Below are 11,246 nucleotides of genomic sequence, written 5' to 3'. Positions count from 1 at the left end.
AAAAAAAAAAAAAACATATGAAGATGATTCCCTTGGTCTACGGGTTATATGACAGTCGTCGTTGCTGCCACTCACATTAATTTGTGTAACCGTCTGCCGTCGACAAGAAGTGAGTGGACTGGGGACTTGGAGGTTCTAAAGGCTGTTACTCAGAAGAATTTGAATTACGTTTCGCGGCAAGCGATGCCCTACAGGATTCAGCGCAAATTTTTCCTCAGCATGCTTAAGACGTCTCCATTGAAGATTTCTACATGAAGGGGCAAGAGGTCAGTGGTAGAAGGGATGGATGGCCAAACCAACTTGAGACATCTTAGTGCACATCGACAACGCCCGTGTGAATGTAAACAAACGGAGCATCATTAGAAAACAAGGAAAGAAAATATCAAAAAGGAAGCAAAGTATGATTTGTGTCTAAGTGACGTTTAAATTCTAATACAGAGGGCACTGTCATACTATGACCAAATAAGCAGGAACTTCATCTTAACTGTTGACTGTACCGGTGGATCAAGTAAAGCCATTTCTATCTATCTGTTAACAAAGAAAAGAAAACATGACCCTTCAACTTCATTGTTTCTTCTCTGATCTATACCGAAATAACACTTTAGGGTCTGATATCAAAATGAAAACAATTAGAACATTTATCAAATACTATTTTTTTCTTCAAATTAATGATCAATATTTTCCAGACACTAATAAGTACTCTATGACCCATCTTGTAAACTACTTGATCAAGAATGTCTACACAACTACAACTACTGTTGAATTTACCGTCCTAAGTTTGCGTTTCCAACGATTATTTTTTTTTTGTAATTTCTTCATTAACAAACTACCATGTCTAACAAATCCGTAAGTAATTTTCTAAATGATGTGATCGTTTTCTAATTCAGTCCTTCATGAACAAGCGAAAAGATGTGGTCTAAAATCGAAACAGATACTTGTGATTGTAATCTAATCAAAGTTGTTTTAGGCTTATTCAAGATTACTGAAGTTGAAGATTATAAGAAATTGTTAGATTACTATAAAAGGATAATTATAATTCTAGTCAACTTGACGAATTTGTCCAAATGAAGGCGAATCTAATATATAAAGTAATAATGACTCAATTCAAAATTATTTGTCCGCTAATTCCAAACAGATAATTAGTTTCCATTATAAACTATCTTCCTGATGTATGTATACATTCTTTCATCTTTTTATATGTATCTGAAAACAAACACTTTTTTTCTTTATTTACAATATAAAGAGAGGTTTGCACAAGTGGTTACCTAAGAAGGTGAGGCACGTACAAGGGACCTTCAAGGCACCAGTCATGCAAGCTTTCCACCAACCCACTGCTTCCCCCGAGACATGTACAGCGAACCAGGATACACAGTGATTTGCGTTTGCTATGTGTTCGAAAGTCATTAAGAGTTAACAGGGCAATGCTCTGTCTGCGAGACAGCAAAGTTTTTGTAGTCGTCGTCTGTATCATACTTGGTAAAGGTCATTTTGTGTTTGTAGGAACTAAGGATTAGGACGCTAGACGTAAACAAAGTTGGAGTATGTCTCACTGCACTTGTTCTAATGCTGAGACTATAGAATGAAGAAATTTTCTAAAAACGTAAAGAAAAGTTCCAATTCTAGAATGCGTTGGATACGACATGCACGCTCTAATGTTATGGCATATTCGAGACAAACGTTGTAGTTCAGAATAATAGAGATTTCCGAATTTTGTTGACTCGAAATGGAGGAAATTATCATGAGTGAGTGTTTGTTGTCCTTTGTCGGCATAAATGTCCTTCAATGCGTTCATGTCTTGGCACCCATTTCATAACGAATTCCAGCAAACCTATCTTGATTTCCCATTTTCTCATACCAAAAGTTGACTTGTTACCATTAATCACCCCATGTTTGGATCTTTGATTCATAAAGAAGAAAGGGCTGTTCAATATGGCCTCCGCATTATTTAGTCAAGAGGTTTCAAACCATGTGACTGAATGGGCTGTATCATGACAACGTTTTCGAAGCTTCTTGAGTCTTAGAATATCTTCCAATAAACATCTAAACTTAACCACTCTGGTAGGTAGATCGACAATGTTTCCAAGGATTCTAGTTCATACAAAAAGTTAAATGCCTGTGCGGTCCAACGAGTCTGTTCAGAGTGGTATACGTCGTGGTTTAATACTGAGCCATTCTGCCGAATCAACCTTAGTACAGGTTGACATTAAAAAATCCGGCAACCATAAATCCGGAACTGTCAGAAATCCGGGACAGATTTCGGGAGCGCATTTTCATATTTCCCGCGTAGGTGCGCCACTGTTCATTACACTGATTCAGAAATTGTAGATATGGTTAAAAATCCAGAGGGAAATGCCTGTATAGGTGGTGATAGAGATGAAAGCAGTGACGAAAACGAGGAAGATGTGAGAGAAAAAATCTCTATTGACAGGTTAATTGCGTTGACAACTGAACTGCTGGCTGGACTAGAGCAAAGAAGTTTTATAAGTGAACAAGAAAGCATGAATGTTTACTTGCTCCAAGATAAACTTATTAAAGAGAGACCCAAGTTTATGAAGCAACAGACATTGCACGAGACATTCAAGAATATAGCTAGGAAGCAGGAAGCAGCAGCAGCAGCAGCAGCAGTGTCCACACTAGATAATCCACTGCCATCAACTTCATGTCAACCAGATGTGCTGTCACCACAATCAGCAGTTCCTCCATCAATTGAAGCTGTTCCTGTTGCCGATGATGTTGTCACTGTCAGTAATGATGAAGATGATCCCGACAGCCCATCTGCTATTTAGCTTCTTTTCTCAAGAAGTACAGGGTACAGTCCAGAGTATTTTATTTAGTTTAATTAAAATTCTTATGAGGATCAGTTTTATTTAGTTCAATTAAAATTGAATTAAAATTACTATTTACCTTCTCTCCTAAAAAGCACAGTACGGAGTATTTTATTTAATATAATTAAAATTCTTCGGAGGATTAGTTTTATATGTTTTATTAAAATTTAATTAAAATTCTGTATAACTATCTTTACTGTATCTTATTTAGTTCGTAAATAATAAAATTTCATTTGCTTTTCACTTAGTGTTTATTTTTTCCATTAAAGGACTGTACAGGCGGTAATTTTCTTTAAGTATATACGGGGTACACTATGAAAAATTATAAACTTAAAAAATCCGGCATTTTAAAAAATCCGGCAGTCCTCAAGTCCCGTGGTTGCGGATTTTTGAATGTCAACCTGTATATGCATCTCTCTCTTATTTCCCATCTACGTGCAATTTCATTCTTTTATATATTCTGTATGTAGTAAAGGAAACTGTATAATGCAATTAACATCACTTGTTAGGATTATAACAACGATCTGAATGAATTCTATGACACGTGGCAACAGCGTTTTTTCCCTCCCATGTTGCCACACCGCCGAGTTGTGTAACAGGTGAGACAGGTGGGACGGTTGATAGGTAATCGTTCTTGTAATCCTAAAATGTGATATTCATTGCACTATTATACAACTTTCTTTTTTACTATATACGGAATAATAAAACATAAAATAGCACTTACAGTAGATGGGAATTAAGGGAGAGAGAGAGAGAGAGAGGCAGGTGATAAGGTTGATTTGGCAGAATGGCCCGTGACGCTTGCCACACGCTGAACGGACTCCTTGCAGCGCACAGACTACAACCAAAAACCTTTCTGTTGATAACGAGTATGAAAACAAAAGGATCATTACTGCATATCATGATACAGAATCAAAACCTTTTCGAATGTCAAGATTTAGCAAATCAACAGCTCACATCATCACAAGTCATGTTGACTGTTTCATAAATTTCTATGAAGTACTACAAGAGTATACGCGTTTAAGACCAGTGTTATTTACTAGACAGGGGTGTTTCTAAATTATGTTCGCTAGCATTTCTCTAAGTGTTTTTTTCCATTACGGTTTTCAGCTTTCTTATTTGGAGAAACCACTCTTGTGGTCTTCTAGTTTTTTTCTATTTTGAATCCTAGTGCAATTTTTTTTTATCATATCCATACCATAGATGTATTTCTAGTCGCATTAAGTTCTTTTATATAATTCCTTGTAAGGTAATATTTAGTTTTTATTGCATTCGAAATTCTCGGGGGTCAGCCATTAGGAAATTCGAGGAACATCAAAACATCAAAGGAAATACGAGTATAAGAACAAAAACATAAGAATGAAGAAGACTGTAAGAGACCATATGGCCTACACTAGGCAGCTCCGTATCCATCACCACCTGTCATCCCTATCCATAAAGTTGTCTAATCGTTTCTTAAAACAACTGATAGTTTCAGCCCTTACTACATGGTTGCTAAGTTTATTGCATTCGTCGACCACCCTATTAGTAAACCAATTCTTGCTTATTCCCTTCTTAAATCTAAATTTGTCCAGTTTATAACCATTACTGCGAATCCTGCTCTGTTGTTTTAATATGATGACTTTGCTTGCATCACCCTTGTTAAAGCCTTTGATCCACTTGAACACCTCTATTAGATCACCCTGAACTCTACGTTTTTTCAGAGAGTTTAAGTTAAGGTGCCTAAGCCTCTCTTCGTAAGGCAAATTTCTGAGTCCATGTTTCATTTTGGTCATTCTTCTCTGTACTGATTCTAGTGAATTGATGTCCATTCTGTAGGACAGAGATCAAAACTGTACCGCATAGTCAAGGATGGGTCTAACTATCGCTAGATAGAGTTTAATAATTAACTTTGCAGTTCTATTCGTTACCATCCTAGCAATGAAACCTGATGCTCTGTTAGCTTTATTCCTGGCGCTAATGCACTGTTTCCTGGTTGGTCCGGACTCACTAGAACTCCCAAGTCCCTCTCGCACTCAGTTTTCTCTAAAAGCGTGTTATCTAAGCCAGTGGTTCCCAAACTGGGGTCCCTGGACCCCTGGGGGTCCCTGAGAAGGTCCTAGGGGGTCCGCGACACAATGGAAAAAAATTAACTCCAGAAAAAACTATATAATTATAAAAATATACAACACTGATTCTCTGTCATTATAGTGTCGGTGATATCGATATTTTGTTGTGCAATCAGCCAGCACTTCTCTATTACATTTTTATATCTGTCATAATATTTCATTTGTTTCTTTTTAATTACTATTTATATTCATTCAAGCTTTATTCCATGCTTACAGAAAGTGTGAACTGAAGATGGAAAAGTTTTAAAACGAAAATCGACTGATGAGCTTTCCACTGCTACTTCATCATGACCAAATGAAGGAAGTAGTTTGGGTACAAAGGAGAGAAAATAAAAAATGAGAAAGTATAATTCCTCATATATTGCATATGGGTTTACCTTTGTGGTAAAAAACGATGGAGTGGAGTACCCGAAGTGTGTTATCTGTCAAGAGATACTCTCCAATGAAGGGATGAAACCATCGAAACTACAAAGACATTTACAACAAAAACATCCAACTGAGGCCACAAAATCCATTAATTTCTTCAAACGACAAGAATCATCAGTAGCTAGCCAAGCAAATACATTCAAACAGAGATTCACACTTCCAGACAGAGCACTGAAAGCATCATTCTTAGCTTCTTTTCATATTGCTCGTGGCAAAAAACCACACACAATCGGAGAAAACTTCTTGTTACCAGCAATCAGGGACATTGTTCAGGAGTTATTTGGAAACGATGCTGTCAACTAGGTTGATGTGGTACCTCTATCAAACAATACTGTGAGCAGAAGAATAGATGATATGGCCGAGGACGTCACTCGACAACTTTTGGAGCAAGTGAAAAACAGTGAGTACTTTGCACTGCAATTGGACGAGAGCACAGATGTCGCAAACAAAGCACAGCTGCTTGTGTATATCAGATTTATCAGTGAGGGAAAATTTGTTGAGGAGATACTATTCTGCAAAGCCATGACAAGTCATGGATGCTAAAGCTAGCATATCTATCAGACATATTCCAACATCTAAATGTACTAAACAAGAGCATGTAAGGCCTTCAATTATGTATTTTGAATGTGCAGGACAAAGTACGTGCATTCATGCAAAAGCTTTCATTGTGGGAAAGCAAATGCCAGGAAGGAGTCACTGAAATGTTCCCATTTGATCACCAAGAATGTATGACATCAAGTGAAGACATCACCACCATCATTGTGTCCTATCTATCTTATCTGCAAGGCTACTTCAGGGAGTATTACCCTGAACTGGAAAATTCCCACATGGACTGGATTAGAAACCCTTTCGCAGACGGGGTAAGTGCACATCTTGATATGAAGTCGCAAGAGGAACTCATTGAAATATCAAATGATGGGGGTATGAAAATAAAGTTCTCTGCCCTTCCATTGCCAGAGTTCTGGATCTACTCAAGAAATGAATATCATGCTCTGGCTGAGAAGGCTCTGAAATACATTTTGCCATTCGCCACAACCTACTTATGTGAAAAAGGATTTTCCACATTGACAATACTCAAAACCAAGCACAGAGCACGCCTACAGGTGGACAACGACATGCGTTTGGCACTAACATCAAGCCCCGCATTGATCAACTGTGTAGGAGCCATCAAGCCCATCCATCCCACTAAACAAGATATGTCTGATAGCTTTTGTGTTTAATTCTGCATTTTTTATGAAGGTTTTGTTTTGTTTTTTGTTATCTGTGGTGACAGTACATACTGTAATTATCTATCTATTGTGGCTGTTTCTACCATTTTTACTTTGTATTGAATTTCAAGCAATAAGAATTTTTGAAAATATTTTAAATGCTTATTTTTATACTTTCTTTGTGTAGGAATATGCAAATAGTAAATTTACTGCATTATAATCATGTAATGGGTGTCTTGGTATGGTAATAATAACTTTTGATTGGCTGGGGGTCCTCGGCTGGGACTTAAATATCTGGGGGGTCCTTGGCATGGTAAAGTTTGGGAACCTATGATCTAAGCTGTATCTATTTTCGGGGTTGTGTAGCCCTACATTTAACACGCTACTCTTAGAGATATTGAAGTTCATTTGCCATTTCACCGACCATATGAACAATTTGTTAAGATCATCCTGCAGAATCTCTGCGTCGTTTCCTGACCTAATTAGGCGTCCTATTTTAGTGTCGTCCGCAAACAAAGGATTACAAAGGCGGAGCATGCCGACAGGAGACCTTTTGATCCATATCTAGGTCGGATGCAAAAAAAAAAAAAAAAAAAAAAAAAAAAAAAAAAACATATCAATAATAAATTAAAACTATAATAATGTAAAATAACAAATAAAATACATAAATAAATGCATAGGTATAGTTGAATAACAAACAAAAAGGTAAATAGTAAATGATTATAAATTGACATATAACTAATAATAAATGAAAATCAGACAGACAAATTATAACAAAACAAAAACAAATAATATAAGATAAATCATAATCATTACAGCATCTTACTTAGGTATTTATCTAAATGATTCTTAAAGCTTCGAACTGAACTACATTGCACTACCTGTGCAGGAAGTTTATTCCATTCATTAACTACACGGTTGGCAAAGTTGTTTCTACCTACTTCCAAATTGAATCTATTTCCGGACAGTTTGAGACCATTGTTTCTTGTCTGATTCTCATTCAATGTGAAAATTTTGTCACTTTTGATGTTGTCAATTCCCTTTAAAATCTTAAAGACCTGTATCAAGTCACCTCTGAGTCTACGCTTTTTTAGGGAAAACAGATTCATGTGCTTAAGTCGATTTTCGTATGATTTATTTTTGATATTTGGAATCAGTTTTGTGGCTCGCCGTTGTACTTTTTCCAGTCTGTCAATGTCTTTAATGAGATTCGGTGACCATACGGAAACAGCATATTCCAAATGTGGACGAACTAACGATTTATATAGCTTGTTAATGAGTGATGGACTTTTGAAATCAAAAGATCGCGCAATCAATCCCAGAATCTTATTTGCTTTTTCAGAGGCTGAAATACACTGCTTGGATGATTTGAGGTCGTTACTGATAATTACGCCGAGATCTTTTTCACTATCCACTTTTGTTAACGAATTTCCAAATAACTTGTAATCGTACTTACTGTTATTTTTACCTATGTGCATTACCTTGCATTTACTTGTATTAAATTTCATTAGCCACTTTTCAGACCATTGCTGTAATTGATCTAAATCTTCTTGAATATCTAATTGGTTTGAGTGATCATTTGCCACTCCGCACAGTTTTGTATCATCAGCAAATTTGGAAACAGTAGATTTTAGTCCATGGTCTATATCATTTATATATACTATGAATAGAAGTGGCCCAAGAACGGAACCCTGAGGAACTCCACTTGCAACACTTTTCCATCCAGAAGTTTTTCCATTTAAAACAACTCTCTGTTTTCGACCTTTCAACCAATTACTAGTCCAACCTAATAGGCTACCACTTATTCCATGCAAAGCTAATTTAGTAAGTAGTCTTTCGTGTGGGACGGTATCAAAAGCTTTTGCAAAGTCTAGATATATTAAATCTATATTGTTTCTTTTGTCATAATTCGAGATAACTGTGTTGTAGAATTCGAGTAAGTTAGTCACGCAAGAACGTTTCCGTCTGAAACCATGCTGGCTATCATTTATCAAACGGTTACTTTCTAAATGATATTCGATATCATCTCTGATGATAGTTTCCATTATTTTTCCTACGATCGAAGTCAAACTAATAGGCCTATAGTTATTTGGTTTCTTTTTGTCACCTTTTTTGAATATGGGAGTAACGTTAGCTAGCTTCCATTCTCTTGGGACATCTCCGGATATGATGGATTTCTTGAAAATAATTTCTAATGGAACAACAATCTCATTTTTCATTTCCTTTAAGATTCTTGGATGCCAACCGTCAGGCCCTGGTGTTTTATTAACTTTGAGTTTGTCTATACACCTTTTAATTTTTTCTTTTGTTATATTTACCGTAGTGAGTAAGTTTACCCCAGACTTTTCACAGGTTTCAGTTTGGAATTCACTTTGAGATGTTTCGTTTACTAACTTACTAACATCACTATTTATCCCGTCGTCTAAGTCGTTTATGTACATAATGAACAATAAGGGACCCAAAACCGAGCCCTGGGGGACCCCACTAGTAACATTGCCCCACCTAGATTTTACTCCATTTATGGTGACCCGCTGTTTTCTGTTACTAACCCAAGCTCTAATCCATTCTGACACTTTTCCTCCTATGCCATGGGCTTTGGTTTTATTTAGTAGTCTCTGGTGTGGCACCTTATCGAACGCCTTGCTAAAGTCAAGATAAGTAATATCGTAATTATCATTGTTATCTGACGCCTTATATACTTTAGTGTAAAAGGATAGAAGATTAGGCACACATGACTTACCCTTGGAGAAACCATGCTGTGAATCATGTATTAGATTATGTCTTTCGATATGTTCTCTAAGTCTATTTACTATTACTGATTCAAGCATTTTTCCTATAACCGATGTCAAACTGATTGGCCTGTAGTTGCATATAGACGATCTATCTCCCTTCTTAAAAACAGGAACAAGTTTGCTTGCCTCCAAGTAGTAGGCACAAAACCAGTGTCTACTGATTTATTAAATATTTCAGTTAACTGGTCGCAGATTTCAATTTTACACTCTTTTAGCATTCTCGGAAAAAATTCGTCTGGACCCGGGGATTTTGTAGCTTTAAGTCTTTCAATCTGCTTGACTACTTCTACTTTACTAATGCTGATATTAGATAAACTACTTTCTTCATCCCCTCTGAAAATCGGATCGCAGTCAGGTACTTTATCTAACCTCTCATTACTAAACATCGATAGAAAATAATTCTTAAACTCCTCACTTATTTTTTCCTCCGATTCTATCATGACGTTTTCATCGTTTTTAATTGGTCCTATTCTTTTTTTATTTTTTGTTCTATAGAGATGAAAGAAACCCTTTGGGTAGGATCTTGCTTGACTAGACACCTTAATTTCATAATTACGTTTCGCTGTACGCGTATTCATTTTAACCAGCTTTGCCATTTCGTTGCATCTTGATCTAAGGTGTGTTTCCCCGTTTTTTATTTTACGTAAAGTCCTCTTTTCATTCCGATCTCATGCTTCAATCTGTCCGTCATCCATTTGTGAGTATTACTATTTTTCCGTATTGACTTCAGGGGGATAAATGTATTTTGTGCATTAATAGTTAAATCAGTTAGATTTCTGTACATTTCATCCAAATCGTTGACCTGTATGTTGAGCCCTCGCCCTCAAATGATCTGACCTAAGATATGCTTATTACCCTCCGTGACCCAACCTCTAGTCATGACCTGACCCCCGGTCACGCACCGAGACTCGACAATGTCCGAAACGTCCGCATGACATTTCATATTGAATTCCAAACAGGTTTTTATATTGTCAAAGGTTGCTCTCCTGAAATCTGGAACTTGGACGTTATTCGTACTTTTTAATTCTTCCCAAATAATATCAAATCTTATTTCTTGATGATTGCTAGAGCCTAGACTATCTCCCACTTTTACGTTACTTATTAGGTGCTCATTATTGGTTAAAACTAAGTCCAGAGTATTTACTCCCCTCGAAGGAAATTATCCTGCACCACATCTAGGAATTTCTTTGTTTCCTGATCCCCTATTAATGTTTTTCAGTCAATGTTTCTGTAATTGAAATCTCCCATGATCACAACGTTTTTGTACTGGGACACTCTGTGAATTTCATGAATCAGGGGATCAGTCTGCTCAATGCTGAGGTTAGGTCTATACAAGACGCCAATAATAACTTTCTTATTCTTGCCTATAATCTGTACCTCAATAGATTCCGTACAGTCCTCTTCCTTAATCGAATTGTTGATAATATAGTTTATTGTATTTTTAACGAAAAGTGCTACACCTTCCCCACAAGTATCAGAAGAACACGATGAACAATAGACAAAATCTGTCGCAATAATTATCTTACTGCGAGGCAAATGAAAACACGAAATCAGCTCCTTCCGTACCGCAGATCACTTTTCCTTTTTTTTTTTTTTTCTGACTGTCGCCGAGCTCCCTCTCATTCATTTCCATGGCAACCCTTCGGTAGCACATGGGGAAAGATCTGGTTGAAAGAGAAGACTGCAACAAGTGCAGTACAATCGCGTACAAAAGCTTGGTAGTCAAGATCCAGATTCCGCGACGAGCGATGCACCCAGAGAAGGTATGGGTAGTGCGGACACGTCTCCGGGATTGTTTGAAATAAGCCCTAAAATCACACGGCGCCTCCGGGCTTTGGTAGTTTGGAGGTAGAGGTGGCGGCACACTAGGCATTTCTCGCTAGCATG

The sequence above is a fragment of the Oratosquilla oratoria genome, unplaced genomic scaffold, assembly GCF_046742065.1.
Source record: "Oratosquilla oratoria isolate Oo_2021 unplaced genomic scaffold, ASM4674206v1 SCAFFOLD52, whole genome shotgun sequence".
In the NCBI taxonomy this organism is placed as follows: Eukaryota; Metazoa; Arthropoda; class Malacostraca; order Stomatopoda; family Squillidae; genus Oratosquilla; species Oratosquilla oratoria.
Note: the sequence above shows the minus strand (reverse complement) of the source record.